This window comes from Natrix helvetica (assembly GCF_964273705.1).
Source record: "Natrix helvetica genome assembly, chromosome: 2".
Classification (NCBI taxonomy): Eukaryota; Metazoa; Chordata; class Lepidosauria; order Squamata; family Natricidae; genus Natrix; species Natrix helvetica.
The window spans coordinates 112,347,936-112,366,391 of NC_138552.1; the positions used below are offsets into that span (position 1 = coordinate 112,347,936).

Genomic DNA, 18,456 nt, shown 5'->3' on the forward strand with positions numbered 1-18,456 from the left:
AAAAATAGAACAAATCGGCACAGTGGAAGAATGGCTGGTACACATGATGGAACTTGTAGAGATGGATGCATTATCCCATAAGTGACTTCCTTAATTAGAGAAAAAACAATATGTTTACTAGACTGGAAACGCCTTGCAGACTTTTTATGTGAAACAGAAAAAAATTAACTTGCAATTTATAGTTTTGATGATTGGAAAAAATAGACAATAGAACTATAGAACTTTGAACTATAGAATAAGAGGTCATTTTGTTTTGATACTTATAATTACTATAAAGAAAATTGGAAGCTACTTCTTTCTTTTTCTTTTTCTTATTATTTTTTGCATGTTTGGCTTTTTCTTTCTTTTCTTTTTTCCTTCCTTTCCTTTCCTTTATATTAGTTTTACCTTTGTTTCAAAATACTTAATGTTATTTGACATAAAAATTTTAATTTATGTAATAAAATTAATTATTAATATAGTAAAGCAAATATTATTAAATAAACGTAACATATACCCTTGTAAGATAATTTCCTGGCTTGGATGATAGCACTACCAATTGTTCAAGAGAAATAGAGTAATCATATAGCATATAAGATGTATCCATACTTTTATCAGAAACAGAGTGGAATAAACCAAGTGAAACTATTGAAAATATCTGGATTAAAATAAGTGAATGAAGGAACCCATAAAAGCAGTCCTGTAGTTGTTGTCTCGTATTTCTTGCCCAATCAAAGAGAAAGTCAATTGCAGAGTCAATTGCAAATCCAAAGAGATCTGTCACGGATTTGGTAACAGAGCATCATAAGACTTGAAGAATGTTGGTTAGACAGCTCCTATGGACTTAAAAGATAAAACCAATGTGAAATTTTGAGCCCCCTTTTCTCTCCAAAAATAGTAGTTCTACTTACCAAATGAGGCATTTTTGAATAATAAGCATGACTTCAGAACTAGTAAGAAGCAAGGGACAGATAATAGCCCATTTCTCCTGCTGCACTTAAATATAAAAAGCAAGCACTTTAGAGTAGTGGTACTCAACCTTCCCAATGCCGCAATCCTTTAATGCAGTTCCTCATGTTGTGGTGATCCCCAACCATAAAATTGGTGTCTCGGTTCCTAAGACCATCGAAAATACAGTATGTGTTTTCCAATGGTCTTAGGCGCCCCCTGTGAAAGGCTCGTTTGACCCCCACAGGGGTCGCGACCGATAGGTTGAGAACCACTGATTTAAAGGAAGCTACATTGATTTTACAAAATTTATTTCTGGTTAGATCATTACCCTGATCAAAAAAAATACAATCTGGAAACTAATTGATACACTTCCCCACTTTTATCATTGGAAGTTCCAATAAATAATGGAATACATTCATGCATTGGTCACTCTGAATGCAAAAAAAAAAAGGACTCTCAAGATGTCATATGCTAGAAGAATAAGGAACAAAGCTATTGTCTTTGGAAATATATTAATATACATTTATATCTGTTACTAGGAGATAAGAGAACCCAAACATTCCATTAAGAGAGCTGGATTTTTAAAAAGTGGTGAACATTTTATTAATAATCCTGGAAATAGAAAAATAAAGCCAATAGACACTAATTTCACATTTTCACCATTATAGAGAAACAGTATGGAGACTTCTAAATTTACATTAAGTGGTAGAAGATCCTCCAATCCATCTTAATTTAAAAATAACACACTAGAAAATGTGACAGCAAAATAATACATGGTTAAAGTACTGGTATTTAACTCTTTACAGAATAATCATACACATAAAAACACACATACATTCATGAGTTGAAATCTGTAATTTGAATTATGCATTTGGAAATGATTACTGCAAGAAAACCTAGTCAGTCCTTGATCGAATAAAGGCTGATTGTTCCCTTGAAGCAATGAACAGCAAGGAGAAATGCCCATATTATTAGATGTGATATGGACTACAGTAGAAAAAAAAGTGTGTATTTTTATTAGGTTAGGAGGAAAAGAGAATGCAAAGTCCCAAACACACTGGAAATTCCTTGGAGTAGCCATTCCTGGTTTTACTTTAACTTTTCCTTGGGAAAAGCAAGAGGTAAGTAAAACTAATTAACATGAAATCACCTTTTCTAAGTGTCACAAGCACTTTGAAGAAATTGTTTTATATTCATTCAGTTTATGCTTGTTTGTGTGACTACCATGCCTGAGAATAAGGCATGACTCTGGAGGAGGAAGATATCCAGTACAAAACTGTGTGCCCTATTTCTAAATCCTGGAACAAGTCCAGAAGGATACCATGATTAATGATATTGAAAACTGTTGAAAGATCAGGGAGAACCAGGATGGCCATCCTCACTCCTGCCAGTGGTTATTCACAAGCACAAGCAATGTTGTTTTATTCAATAGAATCAAACTCTATCCAAATAACAAGACCAGACTGCTCAACTTCATGGCACCTGCATTAAGGCCAGAGTTCAACAAGGAGAGAATCCCAGTAACTTTATCCAACAGATGCCAAATATACTCCATAGTAGACCTGTAAATGAGCCTTCAGCTGCTGATTCTTCCCAAGAAAGGATCAGCTTCATCAAAACTGGGTTGCTGGACAACTCTCTGCAGACACAGTACAGATGTAAACGTATTAGCATTTTGTCACTCTTGCTACTATGAAGTGGGCCTTTTTAGTGGCTCTAGCTCAAGTTAGGCTGGGTCATCTCCTATCAAGCTCCAACAGGGCTCTGTGCACCTCTTGATCTGTCTTACCTCTCAGAGAGCCACTATAAATCGAGGGAATTCCAGAATCTATAAGAAAACAAGTCATTGAATCCAAGGCCTCCACCATTCTTTCCAAGCATTGACCAAAACATCTGTTGGACTGTGCACCAAATCTTCAGGAACAACATCAATCTGAATCCCATTCAGGTCCATCAGATGCCTGGGATGGACATACGAAACAGGTCTTGCCTCCATTCCACAGAGAGCAAAGCAGCTCGGAAACATTCCAAGGCAATCAAAAAGGGATTTCTTTTTTTAAAAAAAATGTCTATTGCATAAATGCTTTGACAGATTATTTGAACAGAAATTGGACAAGAATGTGTAATATATCATATATAAAGGAGCCATTCTTGCTTGAATTTACTTAAGCTTCTATATACTGTCACTTTTGCTACTTCTCAATTCTTTGATCTCCCAGTTCTGAATCACTGGCAAAGTTTAATTTTTTCAGTGATGTGCACATCTGTTCTTGCAGCTATCAACATATAGCTTAGTAAATTCTGATACTTAACATTTTTTTTCTGGAATTATTCATAATAGAAAAATATTTGTGGTTTCAGTTCAAATTTCATTTTTTAATTCTTCAGAAGCTTTTGAGCACCATTTTTGATAAAATGTTCCTTCTTTGTTATAGCATTTCCAACATTTGTTATATGATTTGGCTATATAGGTGGAGTTAGGCACCAGTTGTAAAATATTTTATCACAATTTTCCTTCAAATTAAAGCTTGGAGTAAAAGTTATTAATTTTCTTTCACAGGTTTCCCCATTATTTTACTGTGATTACTTCTTACAGATTTGGCATCCAGTTTATCATGTAACTAAAATTTTTGATTTGTTCCATTTTCCTATCATATTTTAATAACACTTTATATATACATCCCAGTAGATGATCTTGGTTTTTTTAAGTGTTTGAAATTCTGTCATCTTTCTCCAGGTCCGTTCTCTCTTTTTTTCTTGAGATCACTTTTTATTTTTCCAGCAATTTGTAAATCTGCTATAGTAAAGATTATAGTAGATACTATATCTACTAGAGTACGTTTTTAACTTCATTAGGCAGTACTTTCTGGGCTGAGAGTCTAATTCATAAGTCTGAACATACAATATGGACATATGTGATTAAAATCTAACTGTAGTTGTCCCTGAAGTAAAAAGCATTTGACAGTGATGCTAATGATGAGATTGCCAGACTCCTTCTATCCCTTCAAATTCTTTTCTTCTATTGTTTCTTTATATCACAAATACTTTATTTATTTATTTATTTATATTTGATGCTTCTAGACCACCCCCTCTCCCAAAAGGGACTCGGGGCGGTGTACAGTCCATACAGAATATAACAAAATACAATAAAAAAGTTAAATATGTACAGTTGGCATGGAGGAGGTTAAAATGCAATTAAAAGAACTGTACAAAGCTAATATAAATATAAGTTTTAAACCCCTAAAATAGACACAATAAATTAAAAAACCCCTAAAATAACCAGATGATAATACATTTGCCAGGAGGGACAGTTGTAATTATGCCAGGCCTGCTAATCGGAACAGGTGGGTCTTCAATTTTTGCCGGAAGGAGCGGAGGTCCATTCCAGAGGGTTGGGCCCATCACAGAGAAGGCCCTACTCCTTGGTGTCGCCCGTTGGCATTGCCTAGTGGACGGCACCAGGAGAAGTCCCTCCCTGTGTGAACGAATTGGCCGCAGGGATGTATGTGGGAGGATGCGATCCCGCAAGTAACTAGGTCCCGTGCCATGGAGCGCTTTAAAGATGGTAATCAGCACCTTGAAACGCACCCGAAAAACCACAGGTAGCCAGTGCAGCTCGCGCAGGAGAGGTGTTACGTGGTAGTACCTCGTACTCCCCATCACAGCCCGCGCGGCTGCGTTCTGAACTAACTGCAGTCTCCGGGCGCGACCCAAGGGCAGCCCCATGTAGAGAGCGTTGCAGTAATCCAGGCGGGACGTCACCAGCGCATGAGTGACCGTGCGTAGGGCATCCCGGTCCAGTAGGGGGCGCAATTGGCGCACCAGGCGAACCTGGTGGAACGCCCCCCTCGCCACGGCTGCCACATGGTCATCCATTGACAGCCGGGCATCAAGGAGGATGCCCAAATTGCGCGCCCGTTCCACAGGGGGCAATTGTTCGCCCCCTATGGCCAGCGATGGAATCAGCTGGCTGAACCGAGGTGCCGGTAGCCACAGCCACTCAGTCTTGGAGGGGTTGAGTTTAAGTCTGTTGTCCCCCATCCAGACCCCGACGGCTTCCAAACACCGGGACATCACTTCGACAGCCTCGTTGGGGTGGTTTGGGGTTGAAATATACAGCTGAGTATCATCAGCGTAGAGGTGATACTCAACCCCAAAACCACGGATGATCTCACCCAGCGGCTTCACATATGTGTTGAACAGGAGAGGCGAGAGGACCGACCCCTGTGGCACTCCACAAGTGAGTGGCCTCGGGGTCGACCTCTGTCCCCGTCAACACACATTGCCTCCGGTCGGAGAGGTAGGAGCCGAACCACCGCAAAACGGTACCTCCGACTCCTATCCCCTCCAACCGGCGCAATAGGATACCATGGTCGATGGTATCAAAAGCCGCCGAGAGGTCTAATAGGACCAGGATAGAGGAACAACCTCTATCTCTGGCCCTCCAGAGATCATCGACCAACGTGACCAAGGCTGTCTCTGTGCTGTGCCCGGGTCGGAAGCCGGACTGGCGTGAGTCTAGATACTCAGATTCGTCAAGGTGTCGTGGAAACTGCTGCGCCACCACATTCTCAACAACCTTCGCTAGAAACGGAAGGTTGGAGACTGGACGATAATTAGCTAGCTCCATTGGGTCGAGTGAAGGCCTCTTAAGTAAGGGCCTCACCACCGCCTCCTTCAAGGCGGTTGGTAAGGATCCCTCACCCAATGAGGCATTCACCAGGCCCAGAAGCCAGCCTCGGTTAACCTCCCAAGATGCCAGTACCAACCAGGAGGGACACGGGTCCATTAAACATGTGGTGGGTCGCAGCCGTCCACGCAACCTATCCAAATCCTCGGGGGCAACAGAATCAAACTCCTCCCAGGATGGTCTCACAAGACTCGCTGTTGGCGGCCCGTCCGGTCCACTGAGGGGGGCCCATCCGCTCCGGATCTGAGCGACTTTATCCTGCAGATATTCCCCAAACTCCTCTGCTCTGCCCTGCAAGGGTGCCCCCTGCGTCCTCTGTGACAAGAGGGAGCGGGTCACCCTAAACAGGGCGGCAGGGCGGTTATCCGCAGACGCAATAAGAACGGCGCAATGTCTACGTTTGGCCGCCCTTAATGCCACAAGGTAGGTCCGTAAGTAGGCTCTTACCTGTGTTCGATCAGATTCGGAGCGTGAGAACCTCCACCTGCTCTCTAGACGTCTCCTGTGGCGCTTCATCACCCTCAGCTCCTCGGTATACCAAGGAGCCCGGGTGGGTCGCTGCCGCAGGAGAGGTCACAAAGGCGCAACCCGGTTCAAGGCCCCAGCCGCCACCCTATTCCAGGCGGCCGCTAGGTCCTCTGACCGAGCGCGGGTCAGGGCTACAGGTAATAGCCCAAGCTCCGTCTGGAACCTATCCGGTTCCATCAGGTGCTTGGGGCGGTACCAGCTTGGACCATCTGGTCCCGCCTCCTCGCGGTGGGGGGTAGCGCCAGGGAAGTCCAGCCGGAGACATGAGTGATCTGACCATGACAGGGGTGTAACAACAAAGTCCCCTATACCCAGATCACTCATCCACTGCTCAGATACAAAAACAAGGTCCAATGTGTGGCCACCTTCGTGTGTGGGGCCCTGAATTAACTGGGTCAGGCCCATGGCTGTCATGGAAGCCATGAACTCCCGAGCCACCTCAGACGCTGCTCCGTCGACGGCAGGTTGAAATCCCCCATAACCACAAGCCTGGGGATCTCAAACGCCGTCTCCGAGATCAGCTCGAGGAGCTCGGGCAGGGCCGCTGATGTATAGCGAGGAGCCAAGTATACAATCAGCAAACCCAACTGCCTCCCTGGGCCCCATTTCACACCAAGGGACTCACACCCGGATATCTGAGGAACAGTGAACTCCCTCGGCTCTAGACCTTCCCGTATAACTACCGCCACCCCACCACCCTTACCCAGGGCCCGAGGCTGATGGAATGCACGGAAACCTGGTGGGCACATTTCCACGAGGGGTAAACCACCCTCGTGACCCAACCAGGTCTCCGTTATCCCTGCAAGGTCCAGCTCCCCCTCAGAGATCAGCTCATTAATGAGAGGGGCCTTGTTGGTTACGGACCTTGCATTGCAAAGCATCAGCCGTAGGCCCGGGCTCTGTAGTTACTGGCCACCTAGGTTGCGGGGGTTGGTACAAACGACCGGGCGTAAATACCTATGAAGTCCAATAGTTAAATAGCTCTATGACTGCTGTTCATAGATTTTATTAATTCTATTGTCATAATAGACAATTTGCTCAATAATATAATTTAAAGGTGGGAAAGACATGTCCACCAATTTATTTTGAATCTTGCAAAATTTTGAATCTTACTCAGGTTTCCTCCACTGCATATATCTTTTATTAATTATTCTTTGCCAGTTCTGGAAGTTTTTGTCTATGACTGAAATTAGTGCCACTTGGAATGGGAAATCCATTTAGGGAAGAATATTAAGTTTTATGTAACTCTAGCCAAGAATACTTTAATTTTTCAAGTTATCGGGATCTTATTTTATTCTGCCCTGCCCCCCCAAATAATTTATGATTTTTTTAAAAAAACAATGTGATCTGTCCATTTGGCCATGATAATTTTTCCCATCCCAGATCACACCTCTCTTGCCCCAACAGGAAAGCCTATTCCAAGTGTGATCATAGTTACACACTGGGCCCTTGATGATTTGAGTCAGTTGACAGTTGAGTCAGGCCATTAAAAATATCTTAAACCAGTGCTTATGTAGAAATGAGCATTTATTATGGGCCAATAAATTTACCATCAATTCAGGCAATGCAGATATTCTGTAAAGAATTAGGGACATTAAATGGATTTATTCTTGGATCTATGATCGCCTTTGGTCACCAGGGCTCAGAAATCTGTTACTAGATCTAGCTGAAATACTAAATATAACCCTATTTGGACTGAGATAGCCTAACAGTTACTATGTCCTCATTTAGGGTACTGATACAAAGCTTTACTCTCTCTAGATAGCACTCCGATTTATCACAGTGATGATCCCTGTTGCCTATCTCTGAATTGTTGCAAATTATCTGAATTAAAGTGTAGTGCCTAGAACTGAATACAGTATTTGAGGTGAAGTCTAAACAATCCTGTTTCAAATAGAATTATTGTTTCCCTTGATCTGGAAGCTCTGCTTCCATTGATGTAACATAAAATAGTATTTGGCTTTTTTGCATCTACAATACTGATCATGTTCAGTTTGTAACCAACTACTATAAGTGATATTACCAGGCCAGGTAATTCTACACCATACCTAAGCATATGATTTCTGTTTTCTATTCTTCATTTTCTTATTTCCAATGTATTTCTCTAAATAAGCAAGATAATTTTGAATTGTATTTCTGTCTGCTACAGAATTAGCTATCCCATTCATTTATTTTCTGTGGAAAAAAATAGAACTGTGGGTTGAAATGCAATATTTTGTGTATATGCAAAAATATAAATAATAGAATAAAACATGCCAGAGATATTGCTATAATTTTGCTTTCAGATAACAAATGCAAAAACAATTGTATTTTACAGGCAGGTTACCAAATGCAAAACTGCACCATGCATGTATTGTAAATTCCTCATTTTAAGTTCTTGATCTCCTGTTTTAAAGAAAGTAGCTATCACTTCTTGAAAACAGAAGGTTATTTTCATAGGTGTTTTTTCCACAAAAGTCTCCCACTTTGCTTTTTGTCAAGTTTATAAAATCAATAGTAGAGAGAGTAAACTGATATTGTTGTTAATTGATCATACAGATATAAGAATATACACACATTCTAGTGTCTGCCTGTCTCACGTCAGTCAAAAGGCTAGCTACTCAATCGTTTTTCCAATCCAAATCCTTTTTATTATAGCTGATATTTGATTCAGTAATTCTTCACCATGCCCGCATGATAACCTGAATTGTTTTGTAGTTTCTCCTTTCAATATTCATGGTGAGAAGAATGGAGAAGGTAACATTCACAGTGCTCAAGAAGGAGAGGACCCAGTATGCTCTAAAGACTATATGCCAATGAATCTTTACAGGATCTACATTTCATTACTGTGAAGTGTCTTCTGATAGTTGCATCCAGCAACAATTCTCAGAGAAAGGGCTATTATACTTATGTACAGTACAGCAATACTGTAAAACCATACACCGAGAAGTTAAGATTGTACAAAACCTGGCTACAAAATATCATTTTTATTTACTGCAGAGCTGCACCAGTTGTGCGAAAAGAAAGGAATAGGGGGAAGCAAATAGAGTTGTACATGTGGAAGGTTGAAATGTCAGCACCCCCTCTTTTTTTTACAAATGACTTTATAGCCAACCTATTAGCCTGTCCTCACTTCTCAGCCTGATCTGAGTCATAGCACTGGTACTGCTGCAATTTTTTGTGTTGTTTACTCTCGGGAGGTGTGGGGGAGTAAGAGGTAACAATACAGGGGGAAAACATTGGCAAGGATAGACATGTCTGTGATTCAGGCAAGTCCCTGATGCAGGAAGAAAATGGTCTTATGGAAAGCAGGAAAAATCTGGGTATACGGGTGGGATGGGGAGGGGGGAGAGAGAAGATATCGAAGAGGAGCATTCTTTTAAACTGGAAATGAAACGGCGGCTCTTTCATGCAATGCCTACAGAGAATGCTAATGTGGGAATATTCCATGACCTGAAGGCATCAAAAAGAAAATGACCGAAGGGGACTTGGAGTTACGGAGGTGGGGAAAGAACTCGTAAATGTTGAACAGGGTAGAAAAGAAAGAAATACAGCTTGCGATTTCCCCCTAACGTACCCGACAGTACGAAAAGCGAAGAAGGAGATAAACCGTCCAACCGAGCCGGGGATCTATCGCCACTATTGCTCGAGAAACCAAAGTCGGACGGAGCACGTTGCGTTTTTACCTCCTCACCCCTTCCCCGGCTCACTCGAGGGCGCCAAGCTGTAGGTGGAGCTCGCAACTCCAGTAAATCCAGATCCAGGTTTTCCCAGCGCGCCTCTCTCTCTTTCTCCCCCCCCCCTCTTGCTCGGCTCTGTGGGGCTTCGGTCCGGGGGCTAAGAGCGGCATTCATTGGGGAGAGGTGCTGCCTTCCTCCATCCCTCCAGGCATCGTAGTCTTGGCCGTCGGCCCACAGCACTTACGGGGGCTCACTTGTCCTTCGCTACTGTTCCTGCGCCCAGGACACCGGCGGGAGCGTCGGGTTGGCCCGTCGCTTAGGGCTCCCTTAGACCCTCGCCCAGCTGTCTCCCGGGGGGAGGGGAAAGGGCGACGCCAGCCCGGGCTCTGGTTGGAGAAGAGCGAGGAGGGCAGAGGCCGCTGGAGAGGAGCCCACCGGCGGCGGGGATGGCGGTGACCGGGGTCTCACCGTGCCTGGACAGGTGGCGGCGGCGGCGCTGCAGCGGCTCTTCTGAGCACTGAGTGGAGCGCAGCCGCAGCGGTGGGGGGCGCGCGCGCGCGCGCTAGGGCGCAAGGCTGGCCGTCGCGGCGAGCGAGGCGGAGGGAGCGAAGGAGTACAGCACGGCCCGCCGTGCGGGCGGCCTCTCCCTGGATTCTGGCTCGTGCGGGCGCGGTGGTGCGGGACTCGCTCTTCTGGACCCTGCGGAAAGGTAACCCAGATCGCCCCTCCTTTTCTTTGAGCTTTTCTGGCGGTGCCGCCGCCGCCGGTCCCTCCCTCCCTCCCTGCTGCGTCTCTCCCGCGGGGACTGGCGGTGTTGTGTTCCGTCTTCTTGGGCGTGAAAGGTTCAAGAGTCTCCTTCTCGGCGAGAAGCGGTGCCGGGCATGTGCCAGGAGCCTCCCCGGAAAATGGCCCGTAGATGGGCGTTTGGATGCCATCCACGGCAGCAGCGCTGAGAGAGGAGGGGGAGCGAGACGAGGGACAGTGCTTTGTACTGGGCTGAGCAATGATGCCCCTCTTCCGCTGCAGCAATCTGATCCTAGCTGGCGGCAGGTAACGGCAGTCCCTTTCTCCGGGAAGGGGTTGCGTGCATGAGCGAGAGGAGGTCAGCTACACAGCTCTGCGGCGGAGCTAATGTGCTAGGAAGCCAGGCGGTGATGCCATGAAAGGATGGCATCGCGCTTTCTTCCCTCCTCTCCTCTCCCCTCCTCTCCTCTCCCCTCCCCGCTGTGTTTGGGTCGCAGGTACGCTGAGAAGCTCCATCTTTTAGAGGCGGGAGAGGCTGGAAGAGGGACTGGTATCTTTCGGCCCGGGTAGCCTTTAAAAGAGAAGGGGGGGGGGGTAAGGAAAGATCTCCCGATAGACTCGAAGGGAAGGTGTGCTTCTCTCAGTTACTCAGTCGTTGGATGGTTTTGGTGCCTGCTCCCCTTGATGGGTCTTTTGAACCCCGAAAACGGTCAATTTGGAGAGGAATTTTTCCCTTCCTTCAGTGACTGTTGATGGAGCCTGCTTTACAGCGCCCCAAGTCTTGGCCCTACCTGGCGTTGTTCTCATTAACGGGCGGGAATTCAATGTCGCCAATAGCAACGGTTCAGCTTCTTCTTTTCAAGCCGCCATAAAATGCGGTGGCCCAGATGTTTAGATTTTCTTCTCCAGTTGCAAAGACGGGGGATTCTCTATTTTATTAGAATATGTGAGAATGTTACAGTATTTTGCTTTGTGTGCAGTTCTTCTGTGCAGAAGTTACTGTTTATAAACCTTGAGAAGAATTGGTGGAGGATTGGTGGAGGACAGATGAAAGCCTCTAGGTGTAATTATCCAGGCATCCTTATCCTGCACTTTAATGAATGAAATAATACATTTTTTGTTCCTACCTTTTCTCCAAGAATTTAAGGCATAATGCATTTTTTCCTCATAATAGCAATGCTGTAAACCAGATTGGGGAGGGAGAAAAAGAGAAAGAAAGAAAGAAAGAAAGAAAGAAAGAAAGAAAGAAAGAAAGAAGAAAGAAAGAAAGAAAGAAAGAAAGAAAGAAAGAAAGAAAGAAAGAAAGAAAGAAAGTAAAGTCAACCTAACTCAGGGCGGACTTAAACCTAGGGAAGAGTAGCTCCTGTTTTTACTCTCCTTACTTCTGCTTTTTCTGCCATTAATTATCCAGTAGAGATAACTATTTCCTAGTCTTTTCAGATAGATGTCTACACAAGTATTCTACTTTTATTAGGCGTGCCTATAAATTATACTAACTGCTTTCCCTATAAATGCTTTCTTCAGATTGGAATGAAAAAAGGAAGAGCATTTTTCAGGGCCAAGTTGGTGATTATAGAACAGAAGCAAACAATGCCTTTCAATTTGTCTTGTGTTTTTTTAAAGGTAAATCAGCTGTCCTTACAATTTTGCATCTACTGTGTTACTATCACTGAGGTGATGCAACCTGTCTCTTGTGGCTTCAGCTGCTGCTGTTTTGTTGTTTGTCATGAGTGTTATTCCTTTTTTAGCTTAGCATACTCAAAGGAACTCTATTTTGTTGCATCCTGTTGAAGTAAAAAGTAAAAAGAAGATTGGTATTCACAACTGATCTACAGCTGTGCAGAGTTGCCTTTTTATGGATAGGCCTATCTACACATTAATTCAAACTGATTTTTTTTAAAAAAATGAAGTCAAAGTATTTCATTTATGAGAACCTACAGGATTTCAGCAGATGTGATCAGAACAATATATTGTGAAACTATGAGTAATTTTTGCATTACTTTAAATACAGTTGCCTGCAAACTCAGACATATTGTTTGTAAAGAAATTATTATTTTTATAGTTTCTTTACATTGTGATGTTTGTAACTTTGAAGGATTACCAAGTAGCATTTATCTTCCAAGACAATTTGGTGGTACATCCGGGCCTTCTGGAAGATAAGATTTGATCCATGTCCTTTGTTTTCTGACAGCCAATATTTTAGTTTTCTTGTATATTCTATAGACCAGGGGTGTCCAAACTTGGGAACTTTAAGACTTGTGGACTTCAACTCCCAGAATTCCCCAGATAGCAAGTCTTAAAGTTCCCAAGTTTGGACACCCCTGCCCTATTGGGAATTTGCAGTTATAATTGTTCAAGGGAGCCTTTTGGAGTGCAGAAAGGGAAGAATACATATGCTAACATACAGTTGAGACTGCTCAGGATGTCCTTCATTCACTAGTATTTGTTATTTATTGACATATGATGGGTGAATCTCTGCAGGAAAATTGGAGCTTCTGACAAAGGATTTGTGTTTCTTAAATCTAGTTCAACCTAGCAGTAATAATTTCCTTAGAAATGAAATAGCTTGCTGGTCACTGGGGACCAGCATTTTACCATGTTATCAATTCCTTTCTGTTGGGAGAGATTATCTTAGTCTTCCCCAAACTCTTACTGTTTTTTTACTTCAAATATCTGCCTTAATTGGACTGAAAAGAAGATGTAAATTGCCTAATCTTAGCAACTTTTTAGAATTCTTCTGAATTCCTTAATGGCCTATTTATATTCATTGCATGATAATGTTTGAAAAACTTATTTTAATTATGTGTATTCGGTACAATTTTTGCATATAGTTAATTTTAGTTGACATTTATGGGGAAACAATAGGTGTTTTATTTTAGCCAACAATGTATTGCAGAGGTGACCAATTTTTGGCCCAGAATGGTCTGCACAGGCAATTTACAATGTACAAGTTTACAGTAATTTAAGAATCGAAAACATGTGCGCATGCATGTAAATTAAAAACAGACGGAACATAGTCCTTTAAAGAAATCAAGTTATTATATTTTATATAGCTTAAAAGCCATGTGGAACAAAAGGCATGTTAGTAGTCAACCTAAAACCAAATGAAGAAGGTAGCATATTAATCACATCAAAGATAAAGTCTTGTTTTATATTCCCACTCATCTAGTATGTTTTGATGATGGGACTGCAAGAGGCTTTTCAGATATTCTGGCCCCAAATCACTTATAGGTAATAGCCAACAGGATGACTTATGCCCAGAGGCTAGTTGGCAATGGAACTGTTTGGATTGTGGCCAACCTGACTTACAAAGATCTTTCCTCTCATGAAGTCACATTATTTTGCTTCTCTGAAGCATCATGGCAGAGCCAATCTACTGGTAAGATTTGCATTGCTTTGAGATAAGAGCCTTTGGTCATCAAAATTGGAAGCCACATTTGATGACCAAAGCAATACTCCAAGGCCACTTAATTCTGCTGCAGAATTTGGTCATTTTGATGACCAAAGCAAAGTGCTGTGGTGTTTCACATTTCACAAGGTCTTTAAAGGGGGAGAGGACTTCAATCAAAGTACTGTTTCTAAGTTCTGCACAGTTCTAGCAGCAGCCAGTGTCATTGATACAAAACTAAAGTGGTTTATTCAATAATATACAGTAGATGTAGGGGTGAAATTCAGCAGGTTCTGGAGAACCGGTAGCGGAAAATTTGAGTAGTTCGGAGAACCGGCAAATTCCACCTCTGGCTGGCCCCAGAGTGTGGAGGGAATGGGCATTTTGCAATATCCTCCCACTGAAGTGGGGTGGGAATGGATATTTTGCAGTATCCTTCCCCTGCCATGCTCACCAAGCCATGCCCATAGAATTGGTAGTAAAAACATTTGAATTTCACCACTGAGTAGATGCCAAATCTGGCACAATATTTTGCACTAGTTCTAAATCCTGAACACTCCACAAAAGGTTCCTCCCATATCCAGTGATTCCTCCCCCCACCGCATCATTCCCACCATCCTCATAGATGAGCTATCCAGTGGCCCCTTCTTATTGTTACCCAACTAGAGTCTGGCCTGCCATTGACCCTCCTCTCTTCCCTGGTTGAGAAGCAGCTGGGCTGACACTGACAAATGATGATCTATGGAGTCCTAAGCAATGGGCAAGCAAGACAAGTGATGATTTTAGTTTTGGGTTTTTATCGTCAACTTTCTTTGCTCAATTTTGGATCATGTTTCATTAATTTAATTTAATTTAATTTAATTTAATTTAATTAGCACTTCTAGACCGCCCCCTCTCCCAAAAGGGACTCGGGGCGGTGTACAGTCCATATCAAAAACATCATAAATAAAATTTAACCAATTAAAATTATTAAATGGATAAATACATAAATAAGAGGAGGATAAAAATAGACAGAACTGTAATTGCTAAATGAATAATTTAAAATATACAAAATTTAAAACCCCAGTGTCCTATAAAATTAAGTCGCCTAAAAAACCAGTAGGAAATATATATGCCAGGAGGTAGACGTTAAAAATTATGCCAGGCCAGCCAGTCGGAACAGGTGTGTCTTCAGTTTCTGCCGGAAGGAGCGGAAGTCAGTGGTGGTTCTAATGTCGGGGGGGAGGTCATTCCAGAGGGTTGGGCCCATCACAGAGAAGGCCCTACTCCTTGGTGTCGCCCGTTGGCATTGCCTAGTGGACGGCACCAGGAGAAGCCCCTCCCTGTGAGAGCGAATTGGCCGCAGGGATGTATGTGGGAGGATGCGATCCCGCAGGTAACTAGGCCCTATGCCATGGAGCGCTTTAAAGATGGTGGTCAAAACCTTGAAACGCACCCGAAAGACCACAGGTAGTCAGTGCAGCTAGCGCAGGAGCGGTGTTACGTGGGAGTACCTAGTACTCCCCATGACTGCCCGCGCGGCTGCGTTCTGGACTAGCTGCAGTCTTCGTGCGCATCCCAAGGGAAGCCCCATGTAGAGAGCATTACAGTAGTCCAGGCGAGACGTCACCAGTGCATGAGTGACCGTGCGTAGGGCATCCCGGTCCAGAAGGGGGCGCAATTGGCGCACCAGGCGAACCTGGTGGAACGCCCCCCTTGCCACAGCTGCCACATGGTCGTAACTTAGAATGTCCACAAATTGGCATTTTTGCAAGAGATGGGAAAATAAGCTACTTTGGCATGGAGTAAAGAAGACCTAGTCTGCAAAATTACTGTTGTTGCCCAAACATATGCAGGGATGAGAAACAAACAGTAGTGCACATGGCTGGGCCACAGATGTTCCTCTGACTTTTCACTGCTTAGTTTTCTTCCTTAACTGCTCTTCTGATCCTCTTCCTTTGTCAGTTGCCTCTCCCATTTCCAAATCAGAGAAGAGCTCATTGCTCTGTTCTGGTATGCCATCCATCCCATCCCCTTCTAGGCCAATTAGAGTAGGTGGATGGCAGAGTGGAAAAACAATAGCACATGCTCATTATCTACTACCGTAGAGTAGGAGTTGAGGTTTGTTGCCATGTGCTCACTGATCACTCAGTAGCAACCATGTCCTGGCTCACTACGCCACTCATCCTGATGGTTCAGCTGCTTTCCTACATACAAGATATCATCCTCATGCAGAGAGATGAGGAAGTGGCTTAATTAGGCATATTTGTGACTTAATGCTCTGTTTTGTTCAAGACAAACAATGCCTGAGTTACAGTATTAGGATTTTTGACAATGAAATTTCCAGATTGTTTTCACAGCAAAAGTTTCAGAATGGGGAAAAACTGAAAATCTGTCATCAGACACACATAGTACAGAAATTAACATTCAGGCTTGTCAGTCCTGGAACTGGGAAAAAGACAATGTGCAAAGGTAAAAATGCAATAAAATAACATTTCAAAGTATTTAAATCTTTTAAGCAAGAATCACTGCTTAAAGAATCACTGCTAAAGACTACTTGAAACAGCTGTGTTTTCTGTAGTGAATTTAAAATGCTCAAGTTATTTAATGTGCCTTAATAATGCTTGCAACAACCCTGAATGCTAATCTGTTATACCTTTGTGGTATTATGTCTGTATCTGAGCCCTACATAATGCACTCCCTAAGTCAAAGAGCGTGAAGTTGATTCTTAAAATGTAAATGTGTAATACATATAGAATCCTGGGGCTGTGATCTTTTAGTGTCTATTAATACTTCTAGTAACAAGATAAACATCACCACCACCACCACAATCACCACAGAATTAAATGGAAGGATTGGAAGGTTCCTTGGAAATTATTTAGTCCAATCCTTACACAGTTTGGGAATCTACTATGACATTTCCGAGAGATGACTATCCAGTCTCACTTCCAGTGACAGAAAGTGTACTACTTCATTAGGCAATCTGTTTCATTGTTGAATAGCTTTTATTATTAGGAAATGTTCATAATGTTCAGCCAAAATTTACTTCTTTACAATTCAAACTCATTGTTTCTTCTCCTGTCTTACGGAACAATTGTGAAATATTTGGCTCCACCTTCTGTATGATACCCCTGAGATCCTCAAAAACAATGATTATGTTTCCCGCCTTCTTTTTGTTCTGGCTAATTATGCCCACTGCTTCATCATAAGCATTTCCTTTTATATTCTTTATTATTTAATCGGTCTCCTCTGGACAGGTTTCAGTTTGTCAATGTCCTTCCTAAAATGCAGTGCCCAGAACTGGACATTATTCTATGTCTATTCTATGTCTGAATGATGTACAATAAACAGGATAAGTGCTTATCTTGAGGTTGGCATTAAACATTTGCTGATGCAGCCCGTCATTGCATTTGCATGTTTTGCAGCTGAATCACATTGTTGGCTCCTGTTCAACTTGTGATCTACCAAGACAATATTTTTTTTTAAAGGTACTCCTGCCCCGTATGGACACTCCTTTTCTTTGCTGATGTTTCTGGGCTTTCTATCCAAATGAAATTATACTTGCATTTTTTGGGTTCTTCCCATTGTTCCATGGTCAGGCTATTCTTGAATCAACATATTGTTCTATATTTGCTATTCCTTATTTTTTGCCTCATTTGCAAACTTAATAACTGCTTTCTCATTTTTCATTTGACTCATTTATAAATGGATTGCACAGTGCAGGGCTACATACTATGCTCCTATTTCTCTTTAAGTAGTATTTTGAATCCCAGGATGACATAATTACTTTCCCCATTGCTTTTGTCTCTTCAACCAGCTCTTTCTAATGGTTAGAATTAAATCAAGAAGAGGCAAACACCTTATCTCCTTTTTAACGTCTTGGAAAACTAATTGGTTAGCAAGATCAATTTATTAGTTAGCAAGAGAGCCAGTTTGGTCTAGTCATTAAGGAACCAGGCTAAAAACCGGGAGGCCGTGAGTTCTAGTTCTGCCTTAAGTATGAAAGCCTGCTGGATAACTGTGGGACAGTCAAGAGAACTATGTCATCTGGGGGTTCAAGATACTACTGAAAGGAAAATAGGAGCATGGTTGTGGCAATTTCTATTGTACATTCCATATATAAATGAGCTTTCTCTCAGACTAACCCACCTCACATAGTTGTTGTGGCAAAAATAGGAGAAAAATTAGGTGTATTCACCACCTTGAGTTATTAATACAAATTATAAAGATAGAAAATTAAAACCTCCTGAGGAATCTTGGACCCTTGGCTAGGTTAGTTTTCCAACAGATGTCCAAATAGTTAAAATCTCCCACTATGACTATGTACTCCCTGAAGTTCTTTCTGGTCCAAGAGAAAATTGTCCAAATCTTCTCCCTGGCTTGTCTACAGAACTACCTCACACAAAAAGATTGTTTTTCCTCTATTTTTATTGTTACTCCAAAGTTTGCAACTGGAGTTTCACATTCAGATTCCTGGATAAAGACCCATCGTCTTCTCCCCTCACTTTTGTATAGCCTATTCCTTTTGGCTATTCTTC

The 18,456-nt window shown here is 42.6% G+C and overlaps 1 protein-coding gene across 1 annotated transcript in view; it reads left to right on the top strand.

Annotated features, from left to right (window-relative positions):
* Window positions 1–8,429: 8,429 nt before the first annotated feature.
* ADGRL3 (adhesion G protein-coupled receptor L3) overlaps window positions 8,430–18,456 on the top strand; it is a 586,346-nt gene continuing 576,319 nt past the window's right edge. The window contains exon 1 of the mRNA XM_081943236.1: window positions 8,430–10,516. The gene's annotated coding sequence lies outside the window, so the exon portion shown is untranslated. The remainder of the gene's footprint in view (window positions 10,517–18,456) is intronic.